Source organism: Microtus pennsylvanicus, chromosome 2 (assembly GCF_037038515.1).
Source record: "Microtus pennsylvanicus isolate mMicPen1 chromosome 2, mMicPen1.hap1, whole genome shotgun sequence".
In the NCBI taxonomy this organism is placed as follows: domain Eukaryota; kingdom Metazoa; phylum Chordata; class Mammalia; order Rodentia; family Cricetidae; genus Microtus; species Microtus pennsylvanicus.
In genome coordinates, this window is record NC_134580.1 from 138,629,516 (window position 1) to 138,654,730 (window position 25,215).

Consider the following 25,215-nt stretch of genomic DNA (forward strand, 5'->3'; position numbering starts at 1 on the left):
TGTGTTTCTGTACACTGGCATGGAGGAGTCTCTGTATATTCGTCTCACTGGCGTGGAGGAGCCTCAGCGGTGTGTTTCTGTGATAGAATACCTGACATAAATAATTAGCCATAAGGGAAGAAGGATTTCATAGTTTCAGGAGCTCAGTCCATGGTCACTTGGCCCTTTGTGATGATGATGGGCGTGTGTAGCAGAGAAGAGCTATTCTCAGCACACAGGAAACAGAGTGGGGAATACAGGAAATGGCGAGAGCGAGATACAGCTGCAAGGGCGTGCTCCCAGTGACCTGCCACTAGCTGTCACCCCCTGCCTTTTACTAACTCCCAAATAATGCTACCATGTTAAAATCCATCAAAGGATTAAACCATTCATTTGGTCAGGGCCCTCTCTGAAAATGTAAAAAGAGAGAGAGAGACAGAGAGAGAGAGACAGAGAGAGAGAGACAGAGAGAGAGAGACAGAGAGAGAGACAGAGAGAGAGAGAGAGCAGTGAGCCTCATTCATTACCCAGCTGTGTCTTAATTCAGTCAAATTGAAAATCAGAATTAACCATCACATGTTTATCTGTTTATCCCCTTACCTCTCAAACCCAAAATCTTGGATTTGATTCCCAGCCCTGCATGAATGGGCCATGACAGGCCACACCTATAATCCTAGCACTCGAAAGCAAGAGGATTAGAAGTACAAGGCCATCTTCAGGTGCATAACAAGTTTAAGGCCAGCCTAGGCTACATGAGACCCTGTCTCAAAGCTAAACAAATAACTAGGAAAAGTCTATGATCCAGGTATCGCAGCTATTTGAGATCCAGACTCCTGGTTTCATGCCTTGCAGAAGCCTAAAGTCTCCAGGCGTCTGTTGATTTCTTGGTGAAAGTGTAGCATGCGCTTCTCTTAAGTCACCTCTGTCCCTTCTCTTCTGTTTCTTTTCTCCTTTCTCCTTCCCTCTCTCCCTCCCCCTTTTCCCTCCTCTCCTCTCTCTCCCTGTCTCTTGTCAGTTTTGGGGGTTGAAGCTGCAGGCATAGTAAGCACTCCAACTGAGCTGTGCTCCTGAGTCACCTCTCTCTGTTTCCTAGTCTGTCAACTCCCAGTTGACACTATCTTTTAAACTCTTTTAGTTTTCATCGAGAACAGAAAACACACTTATTAAAAATGTTGGAAGTATTATTGCCTGGTGATTTTGAGGTCCTAAAGTAGGGACCTCAATATTCTGCCATACTCTTTGTTCCTTGTTTGTCCTCTTGTTTATAACCCATAGATTGACAATGGAACCCCAGTTCTTCTTTCTGTGTCCTGCAGAACCACTTTGAAAGCTGCAGCTTCTATTTTTATTTTTTTTTATTTTTCTAGACAGGGTTTCTCTGTAGCTTTTGGTTCCTATCCTAGAACCAGCTCTTCTAGACCAGGCTGGCCTCAAACTCAAAGAGATCCACCTGCCTCTGCCTCCCTAGTGCTGGGATTAAAGGCGTGCGCCACCACCGCCCGGCTAGCTTCTATTTCTATTACATTTTGCAGAGCTGAACCCAAAAGGTTCAAGAGCCTGTTTAGAAGGCAGATATTATAAAGAGCTGCTTTCTTGTATATATGTTGTAATTTCATCTTGAATTTTGTGAGGCCATCCCAATAAATCCCCTAGGTGGTTTTGTTTGTTTTAAAATAATTAATTTAACTTTATTTTATGTGCATGAAGGTATCAGATCTCCTGGAACTGGAGTTAAGGACAGCTGTGAGCTTCCATGTGGGTACTGGGAATTGAACCCAGGTCCTCTGGAAGAACAGCCAGTGCTCTTAACCACTAAGCTATCTCTCCAGTCCTGGTTTTTATGTTTTTTAAGCAGTGCTCTTGTTGCTGTGTCTCTGTCACAGTGGGCAGAACCTCTGAATACTTTGGAGATATTGTTTTTATCTAGTGCAAAATAATTTTTTAACCCAGTTTTTCTTTTATTTTCTTTGTGTGTGTGTGTGTGTGTGTGTGTGTGTGTGTGTGTGTAACAAAGGGTAGCCTTGGGAATCCTGGGTATTGAATTTAGGCTGTCAGCCTGGTGGACTGGTTGTGCCTTTACTACTCACTGACTGTCTCTTGAGTCCCAGAAGAACTATGTTTGTTTGCTTTTTTAAGATATAGTCTCTCTGTGTAGCCCTGGTTGTCCTGAAACTCACTGTATAGTCCAGGCTGGTCTCAAACCCGGAGATTGCCTACCTCTGTCTCTAGGATTAAAGGAGTGTGCCACCATTGACCAGCGAGGAACTGTGTTTTGAGATCTACTAAGCCAATTTCTATTACTGTCCCCAATTTGTTTTCTCCTCTGTTTAAGTTCCTTCAGTTTTAGTCTCTCCGTCCTTTATTTTTCTTTTTGTGAGCCTAGGGATCAAACCCAGGGCTTTGTGGCTGCTGGGCAAGTGCTCTGCCCCAGTTCCACCTCCACCTGCCCCCTTTTCCTAGAGTAATGTCTTTATTTTTCATGGATGTGGCCTTAATTTGCATTTCTAAAAATTAAGGACTCATGGAAGAACATAATTTAATGGATCCCTCTTGCTCTCCACCATCCAGAGATGTCCTCATTTGGAATTTGGTATTTTATATATCCTTTTACAGATGTAAATGGCTCGGGGAACAGCAACAAAACATAAACTGTGAACTGGGTACTTCAGATTGTCTCAGTTAATCCTGAGTCTCTGAGATGAGGCCTCTGTTCCACCAAACAGTACCCTTGAGGTTTGTGAGTAGCTGGTGACTTGTGTAAACGTGTCACCAACACTTACTTTATAAACAGTTACTGACGGATGTATCTATGTAGGTGTTCTTGTCTAGTTATCTTTGTGTGATAAATATCCACATTGAAAACCTTGGGCCAAGAAGTGTGCATTGAAAGCAGGGGCCATACTACGGTGTGCTCTCTATCTCTAGATGGGACAAGTTAAAGGAGCAAACTAAGGAGGGGGTGGAGGAAAAGTAAAGAAAACTGGGGCCACAAAAGGTAGAGCGTTTACCTAGGGTGCCTGAGGACCTGGGTCTCGTCCTCAACATTATAGTAATAGTACAGCTGGGCGTGGGGGTGCACACCTTAATCTCAGCACCCTGGAGGCTGAGGCCACTGTGTTCTGTACAGTGAGCTTCAGATTAGCTAGGGCATGTAGTAAGTAAGATTCTGTTTCGAAACAAAGATAACAAATTTTCAGTAACAAAAATTTAAGATTTGTTAGAACACTTCCATTTTGTGTTCTAGTGCGTGTCATTACCAAGAGAAAAGGGTAAGAAGACAGGCCAGGTCTTTTAAAGACAAGCTGTGTTCCCCACAAATTACTTGTCCAGCGTCCTTTTCACACTTGATGTCTTTTCTTCACTTGCCAGCTTTTTCTTTGTAGTGACTGCATTGTGTGATAGAGCTGCAAGCCTCCAACATTAGTAGTCTGCATATGGACCTAATGGCACCCAGAGTTAGACAGTGTTGTGCCTGAGTCCTAGAACTCCCAAGAAGACCACCACGGAGCCATACTTCTGAATGCAAAAGCAAGGTTTTGTTTATTAATTACGGGCTAGCACGAGTTTTCCGCAACAGTACCTAGTCCTAAAAACAAAGCAGCTTTTAGAGGTAGCTAGTTTTTCCAAACAGACTTGTTGGCCACAGTTTAAGTTAAAGCTGTGGAAGGTTCTGCATGTTTGTTGCTGTAACCCCACCTTTCCCTTGTATGTGTGTGCAGTAAGCTGGAGGGGCGTTGGCAATCCTGCACTGTCTGCTTCTGCTCTACAGTCGGTGGGGATGCGTCTGCTATTTGTTTGGCATGCATATGCGATTATATATTTGTGGATCACAGAAAACCTTTCTCCTCCTACACAAACTGTGTCATAAGAAATGTTCTCTGGGGCTGGAGAGATGGCTCAGTGGTTAAGAGCATTGCCTGTTCTTCCAAAGGTCCTGAGTTCAATTCCCAGCAACCACATGGTGGCTCACAACCATCTGTAAAGAGGTGTGGCACCCTTTTCTTCAGACATACACACAGACAAAATATTGTATACATAATAAATAAATAAATATTTTTTTTAAAAAAAGAAATGTTCTCTGTATAGGTCTTGAGTTGGGCATGGCAGCCTTATAACAGTGCAGACATCTGATTACAGTCATTCTGAAGTGTTTATCTATTCTTTATTGAACTCGGGAGTCAGATATCAAGGTAAGAATCTGAATGATCAGAGAAGCCTCAGAGAAGTGATCAGTGATGACCTCCTTCTCTCGTTGCTTGGTCCAAGAGGGCTGAAAATCTTTCTAAGCCCCACCCTACTTCCTGTGTCTGTCTATACATCCTCAATCCTCCTAAACCTCTATGACTAATTTTGGACAGGTAGTAGCTCTGCCTTCTGATTCCCAAAGTAAACTTTATTGTCAGTCTCAGGAGTGCCAGTGTGACCAAATAGTCCACATTCCCCCTTTTTATCTAAATAAACAGGAAAGGCTTTAACTCTAATACAGTAAAACTATATATAGTAAGAACAATTATTAGACCAAAAAAAAAATTCAAGCTGGGCAGTGGTGGTGCACGCCTTTAATCCCAGCACTCGGAGGCAGAGGCAGGTGGATCTCTGTGAGTTCGAAGCCAGTCTGGTCTGCAGAACTAGTTCCAGGACAGGCTCCAAAGCTACAGAAAAAAAAAATTAGGTAAAAATTACATTCACAATATCTAGTCCATTTGCATTTGGCAAATTTGAAGACATTACTCCATCATCTAGCCTATCTTGGTGAGTCCAAAGTTTTGTATCTATTTTTTTGTTTCTGTTTTTTCGAGACAAGGTTTCTCTGTAGCTTTGGTGCCTGTACTAGGAAGCTGTGTTGAGTCTGTGTGCGTCTGGAATTTTTTTTTAGTACTTTTTCAGGTCCCATGTGGAAATATGTGCCCTATGTTGGGCACCAGATGAAGCATTTATCGAATTATTCTTTATCAATAAAAACTCCGGAGTCAGATATTGAGGTAAGGACCTGAATAATCAGAGAAGTGATCAGTAAGCTCCTCTCTCTCTCTTTCCCCAATCTAAAAGGGCTGAGAATCTTTCTAAGCCCTACCCTACTACTTCTTTTGTCTCTCTATATGTCCTCAGTCCTCCAAAACCTCTATGGCTAATTTTGGTTAGCTTGTAACTAGTGCTGCCCTCTGATTCAAAGTAAACTTTATTGTTAGTCATGAGAGTGTCAGAGTGTGATCAAAACTATTCCAATACATCATTCAGATATTGTTTGTCCATTTATGGGATCTTTGAACACTATTTTCTTTTCTTTTTTGGCTTTTTTTTTTTTGGAGGCAGAGCTCCTCTGTATTTTTGACTGTCCTTAACTCACTCTGTAGACCAGGCTGGCCTCGAACTCACAGAGATCTACCTGTCTCTGCATCCTGAGTGCTGGGATTAAAGGTGTGCACCATCATCACTTGGCTGTTGGATCTTCGAACACTATTAAAGAATGTGTATGGACTGATTTAAGTCTTAAATATGTATTTCAAACTCATAGATAAATGAATTAAAAGTCACAGCTCCTGAAATGTGATTTATTTTCATAATCTTTTGAAGCTCAGGACCTCAAGTTAGATATCCTGAGGGCAACACATGTTGAGGGAGGGCCTTGGGGGTGGCTTGGGGAGGGAATGTGTTTGTTGAAATTGTCCAGGAGCAAAGCTCAGCTCACTTGAAGCCCAGAGATTTGTCATCCAAATATGTGCAGATTGCTGATGCTATAAATAGCTTGAACTCAAGTAAACAGCCTCTTCCCCTAGCTGCTGTTTGGCCATTATTCACATGCCAGAACAGGCTGGGAATGGCACCAGCACCAGCCTCACTCAATGCATGGCACCCATATCCTGGCCTTCTCTGCTTGGCGGAGCCGCCAGCTTCTCCACGCTTTAAGTGACTGGAGTCAGGTGTTTGCCCACGTTAACTCTACACATTGGGCTTCCTCTGTGGCCCAGCCTGTTGTGGAGCTTTGTCAACTTGCCACTGCTCTAGGCCAACCATAGCTAAGAATATCGGCAAGAATTAAAAGCCCGGAGCCACATGTCTGGACTAAAGCAGATTTAGGAGGCACAGGCGGTGTCTTTTCAGAGCAGAGGTGCACATGGCCACTTGTTTTGGAACCTAAAAAGAGTAGCACCGCTTGTCAGAAGTGCTCTGGGCTGTCTGTGCCAACAGCTTGTGTGTGTGCCAGGGTCTGGCTGCTGGCATTTCCAGAGCCCCTTAGAGACTCACGCATAATGCTGACAGAGCAACAGAGGACATTCCATGGTTGGTTGCTGTTTTCTTTGTAGGGTTGGCGGGGTGTCTCTCTCCCCCTCCTTTGTCTCCCTCCTACTTTTGCTCTCTGTCCGCTGTCCACTGTATTCGTTTACAGTGGCTGCAGGTCAAATGTCCATGAAGGGTTTAGGGACAGATGATAAGGTCTGGTAGAAAGAACACTGGATGGGGTCCAGGGAGTCTGAAATCTTGGGCAAATCACTTACTTTTCTATTCTTCATTTTTCAAATGAAGATAGTCCTGCCCCCCGTGTTTTCATGGGGTTGATGAGAAAATTTATGTGCTATTACTTTCTGGATGATAACAATCTGCAGGCTGTGAAGGGGAGGTGTGGTGGCACCAGACCTGGGCCCTGGGGGGCAGGGATTGCTGTGAGAATTAGAACTAAGAATGCACATACCAAGTGGCAATAACAGCAGTGGTCACATTAATGTCCCTTAGGTGACTGAGGATTTCTAACCCTGAGGGACATTGGGTTTATAAACATGGGTTTATAGATGTTGACATTAGCAAAAGGGCCTGCTAAATGCTGATTACAATAACTGATAACAAAAGATAAATATTTAAAATACAGGTAGGTAGGACTTAACTGTGAATGAATGAATGAAAGGTTTTGTTGTTGTTGTTATTGCTTTTGAGACTGGATTTCATTAGGTAGCCTTGGCTAGCCTAGAATTTGCTATGTACCCAGGCTGGCCTTGAGCTCACAAAGATTCTCCTATCTGTCTCCAGAGTGCTGGAGTTTAAGGATGTGTGCCATCATGCCTGGCCATGATCAACTTAAAAAACAAAAAGAAATTCCGAATCCAAAAAGACACCATTCTTCTGTGTCCTCACTCGAAAGCAACCATTTCCTTTACTGTCACCTGCCCTTTTATTTTATGCAGTCTCGTATAGCATAGGCTGGAGATCTCTGATTCTCCTGCTCCACCTCTATGTGCTTGGATGCAGGTGTGCCACCATGGCCTGCTTGTTTTGTGGTTCTTGGATCAAAGCCAGGGCCTTAGAGCATCTAGCCAAGCCCTCTCTCTAACACTGAGCTACCTCATACCAACCCCCCTGCCCCAAACAACAGCAACAAAAGCACCTTTTTTTGGTTGTTTTTTCCTTTTTATTTAATTTATTATTATTTATTTATTTATTTTGAGACAGGGTTTCTCCATAGCTTTAGAACCTGTCATGGATCTTGCTCTGTAGACCAGGCTGGCCTCGAACTCACAGAGATTCACCTGTCTCTGCCCCTGAGTGCTGGATTAAAGGCCTCCATCACCACCGCCCAGCCAAAAGCACTTTTTAATATTTAGTATCACACATACAATAATTTAACAGCCCTTATTATTAACAAGGCTCTCCAATTATCTTAACATATGTATCTTTCCAGTTAGAGCCAAAAAAGACCATTTATTTCTATAGTACACTTTTTCAAAAAATATTTATTTTGTATACAATATTCTGTCTGTGTGTATGACTGCAGGCCAGAAGAGGGCACCAGACCCCGTTACAGATGGTTGTGAGCCACCATGTGGTTGCTGGGAATTGAACTCAGGACCTTTGGAAGAGCAGGCAATGCTCTTAACCTCTGAGCCATCTCTCCAGCTCCTCCCTCTATAGTACACTTTTTTTTTTTTTTTCGAGACAGGGTTTCTCTGTGGCTTTTGGAGCCTGTCCTGGAACTAGCTCTGTAGACCAGGCTGGTCTCGAACTCACAGAGATCCGCCTGCCTCTGCCTCCCGAGTGCTGGGATTAAAGACGTGCACCACCACCGCCCGGATATAGTACACTTTTAAAAAAAGAGTTTGACTGTATTGTCCTGACTATATTTGTTAATAAAAATCCTCTCTGCCGGTGCACAGAAATCCAATCAGGCCAAATCAAACCAAATTAAAATGCCCATGTTTTAATAAATACAGCACTCTCGGGTGGCTGAGATCATGGCAGGGGAGACAGAAAACCGGGGAGCACATGCTAAACCTGGGACCGTGTATTCCTCCTCTGGGCATCCACTTAAATACCCTGTGGGAGTGGTCCTGACTCTCCCCTGGGGAGGGGTCAGGACCTGGCATGCTGGGATTTGTAGTTTAGACCAATGCAACTCCCAGGCCAGGGGGTCTGGGATGGATGCCAGGGACTGGGGTGACACTCCCAACTTAACATATTGTTAAGTGTTAGGATTTCAGAACTGAGCAGATTGTGTACTTTTGAAACAATGTCTTTTCTCTGCAAAGTTCCTCTGTTTTGTTCTTTGAAGTGGGCAAGATTAAGTGGCTGTCAACCATGTTCTACTCATACACATCTGACTTTGGGCTTGAAGACTGTCCTGGAAACGTCTCAGAATTGGAGATATTTTCCTATCATATCATTTCTCCCTTTCTTTCCTGGAATTCCTACCTGGTGCCACGTTGAACTTCCAGGATTGTTCTAGAATCAAGCTCCTTTCTGCCTTGTATTCCCCTCTGCATTGTCAGCTGCTCTCCCCTCATTCCCGGTCCTCCCACTGAAGTGTTTAGCTTCTACATCGATACTGTTAGTTCTTAGGAGTTCATGTTTGTTAGTTTTCTTTATGCTTTATGGAAACAGTGTGTTCAGAATTATAAAGCCCTTCTCACTTGTCTGATTTTTTTGTGTTTACTGGATCTATTTTCTCTAGAGTCCTTGCCATGCTGATGGTGTTCTTGTGATAATGCTTTTGACTGTTCTTAATCAATAATGAAAGACTTTTTAAGGGATAGGTCTTAGCTTCCTTTGGAGTTGGCTGTCTGCCCCATAAGCCTCTTCTTCCTAGGAAATTGTTGGACACCTGAGTGGTAGAAGTGGTTTACTTCAGGGCACACGATAGGACCAGCAGGTAGATTGAGGCCCCTCAGATGTCTTATAAAGGAGGCCAAGTTCCTGGGAGAAGTCTTAGACCACTTCTACTTATGGAAAGGACCCCCCCCCCCCATCTACCTGTAGTTCTATAGAACTTCTTCTGTGTGTTACATGGGTAGGGGTAGGAGCTGGCTGGCCAGCAGTGTTAGATCAAGTCCTCCATTACTGTCACTGCCAGGCTGAGAGCCTCCTTGGGGTTTCATAAAGCAGGCTGTGTATCATGTCCACAGGTGCACACCACTGTGTCTCACTTTGGCTCTACTTTCTCTTAGAAACTACCTGAAGGGAAATCTCTTGCTCTCTGATGATCCTTTCCCATAGAGAGAGGGCCTAGCTTATAGTGTACAGGAGTGTGTGTGTGTTTGTGTGTCTGTCTGTCTGTCTGTCTGTCTGTCTGTCTCTCTGTGCCTGTGTGTGTCCACTCAGCACTGTTTAAGGTTCTTGGGATGGATCTATCAGAGATGTTTTAGCCTTTCTCTGGTAGGAGAACACACAGCAGGTACTTAAAATACCATGCTAAGAGGAATAAGAAATCATTTCAGCACAGAGCTAATGTGGCTCCAAACAAGACCTCCCCAAGAAAGTGACATTTAGTGTGGGGTCTGATTAGCCAGACCCAGAGGGCAGGGCAGTTAGGGCAGCAGCGGTGTGTCAGGCTGCCTCCTATTAAACGTGTAAGTGGTGCTGCCTCAGGAAAGGCCTTCTGGTAGGGCACTACAAGATGGCTCAGTAAAGTGCTTGCTTTCCAACTGTGAGGACTTGAGTTCAGATCCCGGAAGTCATACAAAAAACCAGGATGGTGGCCTGTATCCTACTAGCCATAGTAAGAAGGTTACTTAGAAGGAAGGTCAAGGGCTAGCCTGGCTTATGTGGCAAAGTTCAAGCAAATTTACTGAATGTGTCTTTGTGATTCTTGTGGATTGACTGCACTGCTTCCCACGTGACTCATGTTTCTGATTGCAAATTCTGTTTGGAGCTGGGCACTAAGAGGCTCTCTGGTGACGCCTGCATGCTGGGGTGATGGCAGCTTTCATGCCTTTTTCCTGTTCTATAGATGCCCCTTTTATACATAAACAATTATAATTGAAAAGATAATGGCAAGAAACTTTTTTTTCCTTTTTTTTTTGATTTTTCAAGACAATGTTTCTCTATGTAGCCCTGGCCATCCTGGAACTCGCTCTGTAGACCAGTCTGGCCTCGAACTCAGAGATCCACCTGCCTCTGCTTTATCACCCAGCTAAGAAACTCTACTTTCAGATGTAAATCTCAATATTATGTTTCTCAGTCGTCTAAACAAGCAGGGCCTTTGTAGCTCCGTGGCACAGAAAACAAGCTGTAAATGTGACATCTCTCTTACAGAGAACCTGGGTAATTCTCAGCACCCCACTGGCTGACAACCATGCTTAACTCCAGTTCCAGGGGATCCCATGTCTTCATCTGACCTATCCACATAGGCACTAGGCACACACATGGTACACGTGCATGCATGTAGTCAAAATATACGCATAAAATAAAATAAATCTAATAAGAAATAAAGTGGAACATGGTTGAGAAAGACACCCAACATAGATCTCTGGCCTCCACATACATGTATGCACATGCGTAGACACCTACATGAAGATGTAGTCACATACAACACACACAAGGAACTTATTAGGGAAAGTGCTGTTGTGATCCCATCCTCCATTGGGCAGCCAAGGCACAAACCGATTGCCCGAGGTCATCCTCAGTGGGAGGAAGGCAGGGCTGGTAGGACCCCACATTTTTGTTGCTCCCACAGTGTTTTCAGGCTGGTGGTTTTTATTCTACCACAGTTCACCAACTTGTTCCAAAGCCTTCTGATTGGCCGACATCCTCCCATGAAGAGCCTGTTTGCTTGAGTACTGATAAGCATCAGAGTTTTCTGAGAACTAATTAAAATTCCTATTTAGTTACAAAGGACCACAGTCTTCCCCGCTGCCGTAAAGAGCTGTGTCCAGCAGAGTTCCATAACTTCCTGTCCCCATGGAAATAACACACACATAGATTGGCTCTCCCGCTTTGGGTAGAAGCAGTTAAAACCACCCAGCATTTTTGGTAACAAAGCCAATAAGCCCACCCCTTGACTTGATGGACTGGTTGGTGTGTTCCCTTTATCAGGCTGGGTGGGATGTCTGTTTTAAGAATAGCATTGGCACATGTGTGCATTCATTCTGACTTAGTCAGGAGCTAAGAGCCATGGTTTCTAATTCTGGCCCTTTTGTTTTTGAGCTCTGTGACTTTAGGCATATCACATAACTTCTCTGCTTCATCTTCTTATTGAGGGAAGAATATAATAATAATTCTTCTAGGGGTGTCGTGAGAATCAAAATAGATGATGTACAACAGTCTGCCCAGTATTCAGTCTGTACTGTCTGCTGTTTTGGTCTTCTTGCAAGGATCACTTCTCAGGATTCTAAAATGAAGCTGCTAGCATCCCATTTTACAGTTAGGAAAACAGACACACATGCACAGAGAGAGAGACAGAGAGTGTTATGTAGGGCTCAGACCCTGCTGATCCTGATTCTGACTACTGACGCTGCTCACAGTCTCTGCCCAGGTCTCCTTGCTTCTCACAGGGAAGAGTAGAGAGGTTTCCCCATTTCCCTGACAGAGTACTCTGCGATGCAACGTTCTTGTTATCTAGCCTGACCATTGCTGGGTTTGTCCCTAAGGACAGTTACATTCTCGTACTTGTTTATCTTATCTAGTAGTTTATGTTGTCTCTCTTTATGTCCCCCGGGACGCCTTCAGTGAATTCTTTTGAATTTTCTCCCAGAGAAATGTCTTGGCTCTCTCTTCTGTGAGGGCTCAGGAGCCCACAAATCCAGGCAGGCATCTTGAATCTATGGAAGAAGGGGTTTCTTTTTGCTCAGGCGTGTGGCTGGTAGCCTGGAGTAAAATGATCCAAGATACATTTGGTAATAAGCTCTACACACACTGCCTTACAATGGGATTTCAGGCAGGAAAGAAACCCATGTATCATTTCACTGATGAAACGAAGGTCCAGTGACTTGCTTGAGCCAGGGTCAAGACCTGAAGCCAGTTCTCCAGCGCGTCCTAGCCTGTCCTGTCGGTGTGCATAGGACATAAGGACATACATACTGTGCCTAGCATGTTCCTAGAAAGCTGGAGAAATAAAAGACTCGGAGGACTGGGCAGAGAGGCAGAGATGGAGGAGGCATAGAGAGGTTTCCTGCCTAATTTAGCACATTACACACCGAAGAAATGGATGGGAGCACGCAGAGCGCAGGCAGCCACAGTCTTCCCCAGTGACTAAATGCCTGGAGGCCTGGGACTGACCAGCCACATAGGAAGCCTTTTGTCACTGAGGCCTCGGTGTTGAAAATTGAAGGAAGGATGTTTGACAAATGTGACGGGCCTGGGATGAAGTTACAGCCTCCTGGCTCATTGTCCAAAGGAAATAGATCTCTCCCGTGGACAGAGATGGAAACTGAGCAAGTGGGTTGAGTGGTTGACATCATCAGGCCGAGAATTGGATTACAACAAATGGGGACTTACTTGGCCTGAGACGAGGGAAACACCCTCTAAAACCTCGAAGTGCTTTTCATTTAGGAGACAGAAAGAGAAAGGGCAGGAACGAGCTGCCTGCTGCTCTCTGCACGGCCCTCCTTGAACCCTGGCTTCTTACCTTCCGTTCTGACCAGGACCTCTGCCCGTGGAGGAGACTTGGCCCCTGTGAGTACCACTGCACTGCTTGTCTACCCCAGCCCAGCCTGCCGCCCACAAAAGGTCTGTTTCTGTGATGCATGGATACTTGCTCCAGACATTTCTGCTTTCTCCGTAGCTGTCGAGGGCACAGAGTGGGGGCCTCATTCTCACAGGTAGGCTCCGTCCGCACTGGAGACTCTCTCACCATGTAGCTTCAGAGACTCCACAGCCTTCAGGGCACCTCCTTGCCCATATAAAGGCTGAAAAGCCAAGTCTGACTCTAGAAATTACTATCTGTAAAATTTTAATAGTTTTATAATTACAAAGGTTTTTTAAAATTCCAATTTAAAAAGTTTTACAAATTCTTAAAAGACATATCTCACACATATAAAATTGGTATATTAAAACTCCTAATCCTCCTGCTTCCACCTCTCAAGTGCTGGTTGTATGTTAAATTTCGGATACCAACTTGTTTAGGTTCACAAAGGCATTCCCGTATGCTGTAGCAATTGTGTGGAGAGCTCCAGGCTCAGGAGTGATCTTGGACTTTGACTCTGTGCTCTCTTCCTCGACCATATAAACCCTTACGTTTTCCTTCTCTTGGAGCCTGTTTTCAGGTTTTTAAACAAGGCAGGTCACTCTGCAGAGAGGAAGGAAGGGGCCCTTGTTACCTCTAGGTCCCTCTTTGGGTCTCAACTGAGGTCCTCAGGTGACTAGAGATGGCTTATGGCATGCTGTGGCCCATCTTCCCAATTATCAGATTAAATAGATTTGCTATTTGAAAATGACTATATTGTTTTGTGTATGAGTGTTTTGCCTGCATGTCTACTCAGTATCTGCCTGTACCACTTTCGTGCCTAGTGTCTGCAGAGGCCAGAAGTAGAGTTACAGACAGTTTTGAGCCTCACAGGTTAAATACATTTGAGAAGTTATAACTAAAATGGAAATGTCTAGCCTTGGGAAGCAAAACCAGTGATAGAATAGGTGTAGCTCAGCGTGGAGCACTTGTTACCGTGTACATGATCTCCCAGGCTTCCATCCCCATCACCACAAAAACATAAAGTCACCGTGTAATAAAGAGCCATCCAAGGAAAGCATGTGATCTTCACAAGTGTTTGATAGATTTGGACCTGGTTTGTATCTAAATGAAGGGACAAAACCAGGTGATTGTATGTATGTTTCTTTTCTTCTGAGGCTGACCATTATAGCTTTTGAAGCAAAGTGTCCTAGGTTTTTGGTATTTCAAAATGGCTAAAAACTGGCTGAGTGGGAAAATCAAGAGGACCCTGGGCAGGAGACGTGGCTCAGTGAGTAAAGAGTCCTTGCTTGTGTAAGCACAAGGACCTGAGTTCAGATCCCTAGCTTATATGAAAAAGTCAGGTTTAATGGCACTTACGTCAGAACCCTTGGAGGCAAGAGGGCATTGATAGGATCCTCTGGAACAGGAGTTAAAGGTGTTTGTGAACTACTTGGGAACTGGGAACCAAGTCTGGGTCCTCTGGAAGAGGAGTAAGTGCTCTTAACTGCTTGAGACATCTTGAGACATCTTTCCAGCCTCACAATTCCATTCCAGCGTAAAACCTGCCACCCTAGGTCTTCATTTGGCAAGAGAGATGAGAGATGGAGGGGAAATTCCCTGTTCTTGCCTCCCAGCCTTTTCTTTTCATTTGGCGTCTCTGCTGCTGCAGGGAAGGATGTCCACAGCTGGGATGCAGACAAAAGCAAAAGTCAGTTGTTGTTCCGGTCTTGTTAGTTCTTTATCTTCAGGGCCATCAGAGACCCTAATCCCCAGGAGGATGTGTTGTTTAGAAATTGTTTAAAGTACGGTAGGGGTTAAAGGGAGAGTTCTCCCAGCAGCTGGGCATATCTTAAAACTGCAGACTTCCCACTGGCTGTGCCATACAAGCTGGACTCTACCCTGTAGCAAGGGCATTGGGAGGCCTTTCTTCAATGCCTCAGCCCTCAACGTGGGCCCTAGAGCTGGGGACTCTGGATAGGGATCATCCCTCTTTCTCAGGAAGTAATGAGGCCATGATGCTTTGAAAGGTTGGGACTAGGGGTACCCGGTCTCTGCCAGGAAGCAGGATGGAAAGTGGTGAGTGGCATGTCTTCTTCATGTGCAAGGTGAGCATGGCTTTACTTTCTTGTTTGTGCTATCAGAGAGCCATTACAGGGCTTTTGCTGATACGCACCACTCTGGTGGTGAGTTTAGGGCATCTCGGGAATAGGAAGAGAGTTCTGTGTTGAGCTCCTGTGTGGGTTCCTGTCTTCTTCGAGTGTGTGTTACATGCAAGGCTAGAGCATCTCAGCTGATTCCTTTTCATCCTCGCAGCACTGATGCAGGGGTTTTTCCATCTTCCAGAAAGAGCTACAGAGATGGGGAGCGACTTGCTCAGATTCTCACCTCTTGCAGGTGATAGAGTGCTGAATGAGAGTAGTCTGTCCCTGCCCCGGAGCTGCCGTCCCATCCATATCACCTCCCTGGGGCTCAGTTTCTCTGTCTGCTCGAGGAGGGGTATTGTACCAAAGTCAGAAGGCAGAGTGGTGTTTTATTCTAAACCCACGGCTTAGGCCATGGGCGTAGGTTTGTTACCTTTTCCCACTTAGTTTGCTATACATTGTAGTCTGCTGTCTGTTCCTGGCCCTTCACCACTGTGGGCTTCTGTGATCCCTGGACTTGGTGTGTCTCTACTTGCTTTCAATCTTGAGTTTGGTGGGAAGGCAATAGAGCATACTTCACTCCTTAGCGCAGATGCCCTGGGCAGACCTCATTCCTCCACGAGAACCTGTCAGCCTTCAGGCAAAGCTGGGAGCACACCCAAACCTACCCCACAGGGTGTCGTGGGGGTGGATGAAATACAGTAAATTAGCACCTGTAGATTGGTACCAAACTCTCCAGCTGGGCATGGTAATTCACACTTGTAATCTCTGCACTTGTAAAGCTAAAGCAAGAGGATCGCTGTGCTATAATTTTAGGCTATCCTTAGCCTCAAACCTATGTAGAGTTAGTTCCAAGCCAGCGCCACCACAGTCACCATCACCAAAATGACAAAACCAACAAAATAAAACGGAAGTGCATGTGCTAGACTGCTGCTTTACTACACGTAGGAGGATGTTAGTGGACTTGTAGGATAGTGTTTATGTCAGGCTCCCCAGTACTGCCTCTTGGCTCTACAAACCAGGCTTCGGGGCTGCTTTCTGTCACCTGGACACCTAATTCTGACCTTCAAGTCAGTTATCAGCACAGAGGCAGGAAGGAAGTGGTGGGGGGTGCTCCTGCCTGGGAGCAGAGATCCCTGGCCTGGCAGCCGCGCCTGTAAGAAGTTGAGCCTACCTACTCTGCGCAGCTGAGCTCAGGTGCCCGACATGATTGCTAAGCACAGTCAGAGGTGGAAACTCTTGCAAACAGTTATTACTCAAGGCTCACGGCTGTGCTTACCACCTCCTGGAAACCCTTCAGCGGTACTTAGGACAGTGGCCTTGCTCCCTCTAAATGCCCTGGCTTCCCTGGGAGTTGCACTGGCTGTGAGGCTAGCAGATTGTGAATGGCAGATTAGAACATAGTGCTCAATGGAGCCAGCAGTCCCAAATGTAAGAGAAGCTTCGCTGGTGTTTGAAGAAATTCCTGCTTCCATTTGGCTCTTTAGGACCAGATAATGGACCTTTGGAGCCCCCAGAGAAAGGACACACTTGTGAGAGCTCTAGGTCAGCTCTGGGCAGTGCCTTCGAGTGGTCCCTCTAGTAACTCTGTAAATGTGTGTTGAGGGGCTCAAAGAATTTGAATCCGCTGGGAAAGACCAAAGACAAAGACTCAATTCAGATTTAGACTAAATGAATCTATTCTTACTGCAGGCAGAAGGACAACAGCCTTAGAGCCAAATCAGGTGCTTGTGTGCCAAAAGGGCTAAGGAAGGGTTTATAAAGGTGGACATCACAGTTTCCTCATGCTCTGTGGAACCCACATCTGGAGGAGGAGAAGGCTTCCTTCCCCTCAGTTGTTTGTCATCCCCCCCCCCCTTTGTACAGTGATAAAGAGACCTTCATCCCAGACCCAGAGCCGTGAGTACCAAAGCCAGAGCAAACTGCTTAGTTACTTCTTATCTCACCTGGCTAGCACCTGCAGGCCACTAGGATCCCACAGGCATTTCAGGACAAAGGTCAACAGCTTTTATGGGTACCTGGTGCTGGGTTAGGTTTCTTAGCCATCATAGGCGGTACCAGACCACCCAGGGAAAAAAAGAAGTATCCTTAATGACTGGGATGGAGTGGTTCCTCCCACCCCCAGGCAGTTTAGGTTAGGGCTGGCTGTCACAGTCCTGCAATACTGAGCACTGGGCTAGAGGGATCCGTGATTACAGACCCAGCTTTAGTTGTTTTCTCTTTCTTCTCACCCCTCTTCTTTTTTTTTTAATGTATAGCCCAGGCTGGCCTCGAACTCGTGATCCTCCTGCCTCTGCCTCCTTCAGCAAATCCTACCGGTGTACGCCACCACAACCGGCACCCCTCTTCTTTTTGAGACAGAATCTTTTCAGCTGGCTCAAACTCACTGATAGCTGAAACTGGCCTTTACTAATCTTTCCTCTCCCTCTTTCCTCTCCCTCTTCCTCCCTCGTGCTTGAAATTATAGTATGGTAGCTTATGCTACCAGACCCTGCTCAAAATCCACACAATTCCTGGGCTGTTGCTGTTGTTTGGTTGGTTGATTTTGTTTGTTTGTATTGTTTTTTTTTTAAATGAAGCATTGATATTTAAACCAAGTTCTTGTCAGGCAAGCACTCCACCACAGGACTACTTCCTAGGCCCTGTGATTAAGGGAAGACAGCAGGGGAGTGAGCAGTTGCTGTGGCCTGTGCCAAATGGTCCAAGTGAAATATGTGGAGGGGTTGTGCGCACTGGGCCATGGATCCCTGCAGAGGCTTGAGCTCCAGCTGCTCTGAGCCCACACCCTCTCCAGTTCCTGTGCCGGCAGCTTTGCAGCTCTTGTGATGGGAACAGCTGGCAGCAGCTGCTGCAGCCAAGGCATGCGCTCCTTCACCTTCCTGTCCCCTGTGCTTCAAAGGAATAGAAGGAACTCTTCCACACAATACATGGATGGCCCAGGACTGGGAACCCCAACTATAGGGATGGGTGACTTGGAATCTCAAGTCACCAGTGGATTTTCTGTTGGTTTGTGTTTATAGTGTTTATTGTGATGTTCTTCCTTCCCCAGTTACAAACTTCGAACATACTCAAGGAAGGAAAACTAGATGGTGCAGGAAAATATTTAAATCACCACTCGTGGTTCCACTCCATGGTTTCGTTCCGTGTTTCTACTCCGTGGTGTCTAAGTTCCCCTTTAACCTCCTCTCCTCACACTGTCATGTTTCTCCCTGGGCCTAGTGTCCTGTGCATGTGTGTATCTTGGAGGCATGCATGTTCTGGTATTGTTCACATACAGGCAGAAATACCATCTGAGTGGGTAGGGGCTGCCACCTCCATTTGTCCTGCCCTGCTGGTTAAAATCTGGGTAATAGGCTCTTGAATGGTGCTGTGCTGAGAATATGAAGGGGGTAAGACTTAAATTTTTAGTTATTTTAATTTGTTTTGAGACCGAGTCTCACTGTGTAGCCCTGGCTGGCCTGGAATTTGATGTGGTGGTGCACACCTTTAATCCCAGCGCCGGGGGGCGGGGGGCAGGTGGATCTCAGTGAGTTTGAGGCCAATCTGGTCTACAGAGTGAGCTCCAGGATAGCCAGGACTGTTTCACAGAGAAACCCTGTCTCAACCCTGCCCCCCCCCCCCCAAGACCCTGTTTACACACACACACACACACACACACACACACAAACGTTGTCATGTGTTCCAAGAGAGGCCCAAGAGTGACGGCAAGCCTGGGAAGGCAGGAGCTGCAGTGTTGAGGCCTCCCTTTCAGTTCATGTTGATAACACTTTCATGTGGTCAGCCAGTATTCATTCATTGCCTGCACTGGGCATGGTGAGAGAGGAATGGTGTAAGAGAAAACAGGAGTGGCCCTTCTCAAATTCATTCACCCAGAGCAAGAATAGGTGTTCGGACTGCTTGAACACACTGAGATACAGGAGAGCGCAGGGCCAGGGCTTCCTCAAAGAGGTGGTGTTTAAATGGCCGCAGAAGGCATTGCTGCGGAGAGCCGAGGTTAAGGCATGTCATGGAGCCTGAAGACCAACCCAGGCAGGGAGAGGAGCACCCGAGCAAGACGATTAGAGGCGGGAAGCCTGTAGAATGTTAGGGAAGCTGAACGAAGGCTGGTGTAGGCAAAGCATAGGGAGGGGAACGAGACTGCTGAAGTTTACAGCACAGCGGGGTCTGAACATGGGGCCTGCTATATGTGGCTGCTGCCATGGAGAAGCATGGAGGGCAGAGGTTGAGTGCAGTGAGGGGGATATGTGAAGATGGGAGGTGTCATTGCTATTTCATTGACATCTTTATTATCAATTAAGAAAAAGTTAGAAGCAAAACCCTGAAGCAGAGGGGAGAAGAGGCCCTCCAGGGAACTCTGAAAGGTTGATGCAGTTAGGCAGTTCCCTTGGCAACTATGGTGAGCACTTGGCATCTTTCACTCTTAATTTCTATCATTTCCTCTGCTTTATCCTCTGTCTAAATGATTCAAACAGGGCTGGAGTGATGGCTCAGTGGTTAAGTCTGATCTTCCAGAGGTCCCGAGTTCAATTCCCAGCAATGATATAGTGGCTCACAAACATCTGTAAAGAGATCTGATGCCCTCTTCTGGCACGCAAACAGACATGCAGACAGAACACTGTATACATAATAAATAAAATCTTTAAAAAAATGATTCAAACAGTATTCACATTTTTCACTCTTATCTGGGTTCCTGGTCTTGTGGGATATGGAAGCCAGAGCATCTGCTGGGAGCAGCCAGTGAGCAGATGCGATGGTCTGAAGCATCCTCTTCCCAGAGGCCAGCTACTCCCAGGGCTGGATGAAATGGGCTTCCCAGAGGGAGGGAGTTTATTTTGTAGACTTTATTTATTGAGTAGACAGGCTCTCACTTTGTAGCCTTGCTGACCCTAAGTTCACAGAAATCTGCATGGCAACACAGAGCACTCCAGCTAGGCAGGAGCATGTCTCAAAAAACCAAAACACAACAGTGGAATGGAAGCCCTTTTCTGTTTTGGTCCTTACCACCACCACTCCACACCTGCCCCAAAGAGTAAGAACAAATGCGTCTTACTGTTCCATGTAGGTGTGTAGTAGCTGTGTGCATCACATACCTCTCACCTCACACTGAGGAGGAGATTGGAGGGCCAGTTGGAACTACATAGGAAGATTGTGCCCACAAAAGAGCAGCAGTAATATATGCAATTTCACAATTTTTTTTCTTCCTGCTATCCTGGAAGTAGCTCTGTAAACCAGACTGGCCTCAAACTCACAGAGATCTGTCTGCCTCTGCCTTCTGAGTACTGGGATTAAAGGCGTGAGCCATCGTTGCCAGGCTACAATATTCTTTTAAGCAATTAAACATAAACTTCTTTCCATGTCAGTTCTTTATACTTTGAAATGGCTGTGTGGTGTTTCGGCATACTGATACCCAGGAAAATAACTCCATCCCATACAGACAGTTAACTCCACACAGTAGCTTTTACTTGTTGGAATGTATCTCTGGACCTATTCCTGACCTCTGGGTTCACACAAAGGTGCTCATTCCATGTTAACAGATAGTGCAAGCTTGTCTTCCCAAAGGCTGCTCCAGTTTCTAGCCAGAGCGTGCCTGACTCTAATCTTGTTTTCTTTTCTTCTGGTTTCTAGACTTCCACACTGATTAATCAAGAGTGAAAAACCTGAAGCAATGCAAGCAGGAAGAAGAAATTAAACTAGGTGGGTAGCTGTGCAGTTCACACTTCTGTGCCGTCACATCCCGAGTTTGCCTACACGTCTTCTCTCTTTTTCTTGCTTGAAAGAAAGTCCATAGGTTCTAAATGAAGTTTGAGGGGAATTTTGGTCGCCTAAAAAAAAGGCAGGGTGGCTCTTAGTAGCAGTTACATAATGGCATGCTGCAGTGTCATAGGCCTGACTCCCATCCAGTCGGTGTCTTCACAGCATTGGAAAGACAACTTCCTTCCAGTGCCTTAGCAGGTTTCTTCAGCCATATACCCAAACAGATGGAGTCATCCATAGCTGGGTAGCAGCTTTAGGTATGACGCCAACTTTCCCTGCATGTGTCTGTTAGAAAGAGATGTTCACAGCACCCAGGGCTTGGTATGGGAATTGTCACTTTAAGACTTTGTTAGAATTACCAAAACAAGCAAAGCCCAGCCCAAAGAAATGGGCACAGCCAGCAGTCTTGTGAGGAGGGATGGGGCAGGCACCTTCCACTTGGAAACAAAGTGCATAAACAGTGTGAACATGTTGCTTGGAAGTGTGCTTCCTAGGTTCAGTGGTCATAGTTTTATGATAGCCAAGTGTAGTAATAAGGGCGGCGGGGCTGCGTCCCCAACACCCCAGCCACCTGCTAGCTTATGCCCCGAAATAACAACACACAAACTGTATTCATTTAAACACTGCTTGGCCCATTAGCTTTAGCCCTTACTGGCTAATTCTGATATCCCGATCAACCCATCTCTAATAAACTGTAGCACCGGTCTTACCGGGAAAGATGCTAGCCTATGTCCATCCTGGGTTGGAGCTTCATCGTGTGTGCCTCAGAGAGCAGAGCTCTCACGTCCACCCTGGAGACGGGAGCATGGTGTCTCTCCTGAGGCGTCTGCTCCCGAGAGGAGAGCTGTTGAGTCTGAGCTCACTTCCTCTTCCTCCCAGCGTTCTGTTCTGTTTACTCCTCCCACCTATCTTCTAACCAATGAGGGCCAAGCAGTTTCTTTTTATTTAACCAATGACCTTCCTCCATCAGCCAAGGATTCTGGCATATAAGTACATGGTCTAAACCAGGTGGCATGACTGTTGGCTTCTCTTTCTTTCTCTCTCTCTCTCTCTTTCTTTTTTTCTTTCTTTCTTCCTTCCTTCCTTCCTTCCTTCCTTCCTTCCTTCCTTCCTTCCTTCCTTCCTTCCTTCCTTCCCCCCCCTCCTCCTCCTTCTTTTCAGTTAAACTAGTATTTGTACTTAATCTGTTGTCTTCCTTGGTACTTCCAGGTGGTGTTTACTGAAGCCCTGTGCTCTCCCCTTTGATGCTGCCAGTCTCACATAGCAGGGAAGATGTGTAACCCAGAGGTCATATATCTATCTTCTAAAAGTTAACTCAGCTCATATCTGTCTTTAATCAAGGATGGCTGGGGTGTTAGGTTCTCAGTTTGCAGAGAGATGCTTTGACCTTGTAAATAGAGCTACGGGTTGTAAAGCAGAGTAACCCACTGTTAATAGTTAATCCTCAAGCTGCTGAGGAGGCTGCTGACAGACTGTTGTCATTCTCCTAGCTTACAACTTTATATTTATTTATTTCTATATTCATGTTTCTGGGATCTACATTTTTATATTCTTATTCTTGTACCCTTCAGTATGTACATATGAATCTATATGCACACAAAAACGTACATAACATCACACTGAACCTCTGAAACTGTAAGTGAGCTACTCCTTAAAAGAGTTGCCATTGTCATGGTGTTTCTTCACAGTAATAGAAACCCAAACTAAGACAACATTGTAAGTATCAAGCTATGCCCATGACTTAAGGTCCCGTTCCCCCCCCCCCCCCCCAAAAGCCTAGCAGTGTCAAGGCGCACAGGGCTCTGGCCCTTAGTGTTCCAAAAGCAGCTGGAACAGACGCTAGCCCTCCTAAACAGGATTTTGTAGGAAAAAAAAATCCTGGGAACTGACAGCTGCATCCAAGCCACTGCAAACATATGCATCTAGGGGATTCCCAGAGGCCCTAAGTCAGGAGAGGGCACAAGCCTGGTCTCCTGGGAAGCAGCTGGCAGGCAGGGTGTACAGGATTTGCTGATAGCAGCTGGAGAGCTCTGTTCTCATGACAGCTTCCCACTAGAGACCTTGGCTCTACTAGCAGGGAAAATCTCAGCAGGGGGCTAGAGGCAGGGAAGGGCTGGAATCCCCGAAATTCTGGAACTACTAGAAAGTAGAAGAGGACCAAGGCTGTGGATTCTGCCCTGGTTACTAGGAGAAGTGCTGAGAGGAGATGGGGGGGGGGGCGCCATGCACTGTGGATGAGAAACTGAGTCACAAACTCTTCCAACTACCACGTGATGCCAGGGGACTGAATCAGAGCTCATCTCTGAGCATTGGGTTCTTCATCTGTGAAAACGGTGCCACTTTCTCCAGATCCTTTCTTTCTGCAAGCTGGAGAAGCAGGGAGCAGGAGTCCAGGGTGAGAGCTGGCAGCTGTCTCTAAGGAGAGTTCAAATGCTGCCCTCCTCCTCAGTTAGTGGAGACTCTGGACCTCTTCGCACCCCAGTTCTTCCCCTGTGAACGCAGTAACAACTTTCCCACAGGACTGGACTAGAACTGAACTACTAAGTGCACAGCACTTGGCTCCATCAAGATGTTCAAGGCAGGAGTCACTGTTATCAAAGAAGTGAAGTAAAAATCCACAAAGTAGCTTTCATGTAGTTGAAAGAAAAAAATGGTATAGAGCTTAAAAAAAAAAAACTAGAGTGAAATCTTGGTTGTGCCATTTTTTGGCTTATGAATGTTGGCCAGATGCTGTGACTTCTAGAAGCCGAGGTTCCCCATGCTCAGTAAACCTGGATAATAATGTGAGCTGCTGAGTCAGACACTGGGAAGAACATGTGGTCCGTGCTACATTCGTATTCTGTGCTAATGTGTAAAGCACACTCTAGATGGCACAGCAGCTCAACAGGGTTCAATGATGGCTTCCAATCAACCAGATAGATGGTGGTAAAATTTAAAAGTAAACGTTACCTATAAGAATGAGTGCTTTCTTAAGCAGAAACTTTCCTCAAACCCCAAGGGAATGGAGACCTTGATCCAAATGCCTGACCTTGGGAAAAGGACTTCTGGAGAGCAGATAATATAATTTCTTAGCCTTACTATATTGACCGTTTCCCCTCATAACGCTCCCAAAAGGGATGATCCTGATGTCTTACTCTTTTTCTATTACATTGTACCATTCTGATTTCTCTCTATTTATTAGCTGAACTTTTGATCTTAATGGCCTCTGGCTCTGGATCTGAATTGTAGGCATTTCATCCTTGGGATTAGGGGTATCTAGTAAATCTCTAACTTTCCTGTTCTTGCTGTAATTAGGAGGGCACAATGGAATTCCTGGTTCCACAGTGGCAGGGATTTTTTCCACAGAATTATTTTGTTTAGAGAAGCTACCATTGTACACATTTCATCCTTTACCAAAGCCCACACAAAATTTCCCAAAGGGAAAGGCATTAATACTGAGGATCATTAAAAGTGAAAGTAAAAAGCTTTGGAGAAGTGTGGTTTGCAATGTTGAAATGCTAGAACTTCATCTAGCAGCAGTGGTCACCATGTGGTACATGTCACATCATGAAATACACAGTCTGACTCTTAATTCATTCCACTCAACACCCAAGAGCATGACATTAGTTTACTGGTTTGAGTCCATGGAAAGACCATTCTGAGCACAACATTGATAATGGCAAGAATTGTGTTGGAGTTTAGTATGGTGGCATATACCTTTGAGACCAGCCTAGTCTACATAGGGAATTCCAGGACAGCCAGAGCTACATAATAGAAAGACCCAGTCCCAAACAAAACAAAATAAAATTATGTTGGACTTCAGGTCAGTCTGGCTTCCAATACCAGCGGGACCGTTAAAGGCATCTTGCATGCTGTTGTACTTAATCCTAAGAAAGTTGGTGCTGTCATTTTACACGTGGAGAAACTCGTGCACTGTACAGAGTTTGAGTGACTTACCGTGGATAATATAGCCAGTGAGCCAGTCAGAGGTGTGTGGCCAAAGCATACCTGTTCACCTTCCTTATTTTTAGGGAAAAGACAGAAAAATAAAGAACTGTTTTTCTAGGGCATATAGCCTCTTACACTGTGATACTGAGAGCGTTGCTGTGTTACATCCTGCATGAGAAACCGCATTCACAGGCGTTATCTGAAATCCTGAAAGAAGACTTAGGGCATAGCGCATTAATACACTAGTGTCTACTGGAGAAGGGTTTCTCTCCATCATAATTAGATAGAGTGTTTTCTTTCTCTAGCTTTATGAATTCACATGCCACATAGTTCACCCATTAAAGGGTCTTAGTCAGTGCCCTTCAGTGTTCTCATAGTTGGACACCCATCAGCACAATCAACTGGAGGCATCTCCTTCACCCACAAAGAAACCCTGCCTCCTTTGGGCACCACCCTCTTGTTTTCTCCCCAGCCCTAGGCAACTGCGGATCTACTTTATGTCTCCAGATGAGAGCTCTGACACTTAGAGAGTAATAATGCGAGAAT

The 25,215-nt window shown here is 45.6% G+C and overlaps 1 protein-coding gene across 4 annotated transcripts in view; it reads left to right on the top strand.

The window, feature by feature from the left end:
* The window catches only part of Pkig (cAMP-dependent protein kinase inhibitor gamma), a 65,966-nt gene that overhangs the window by 23,762 nt on the left and 16,989 nt on the right, over positions 1-25,215 (top strand). For 2 of the 4 annotated variants that reach the window (XM_075962984.1, XM_075962985.1), the window contains exon 2: positions 20,614-20,682. The gene's annotated coding sequence lies outside the window, so the exon portion shown is untranslated. Of the gene's footprint in view, positions 1-12,732; positions 12,856-14,932; positions 14,953-20,613; positions 20,683-25,215 lie in introns of those variants that run through there. The other 2 variants (XM_075962986.1, XM_075962988.1) reach the window with 2 other exon arrangements.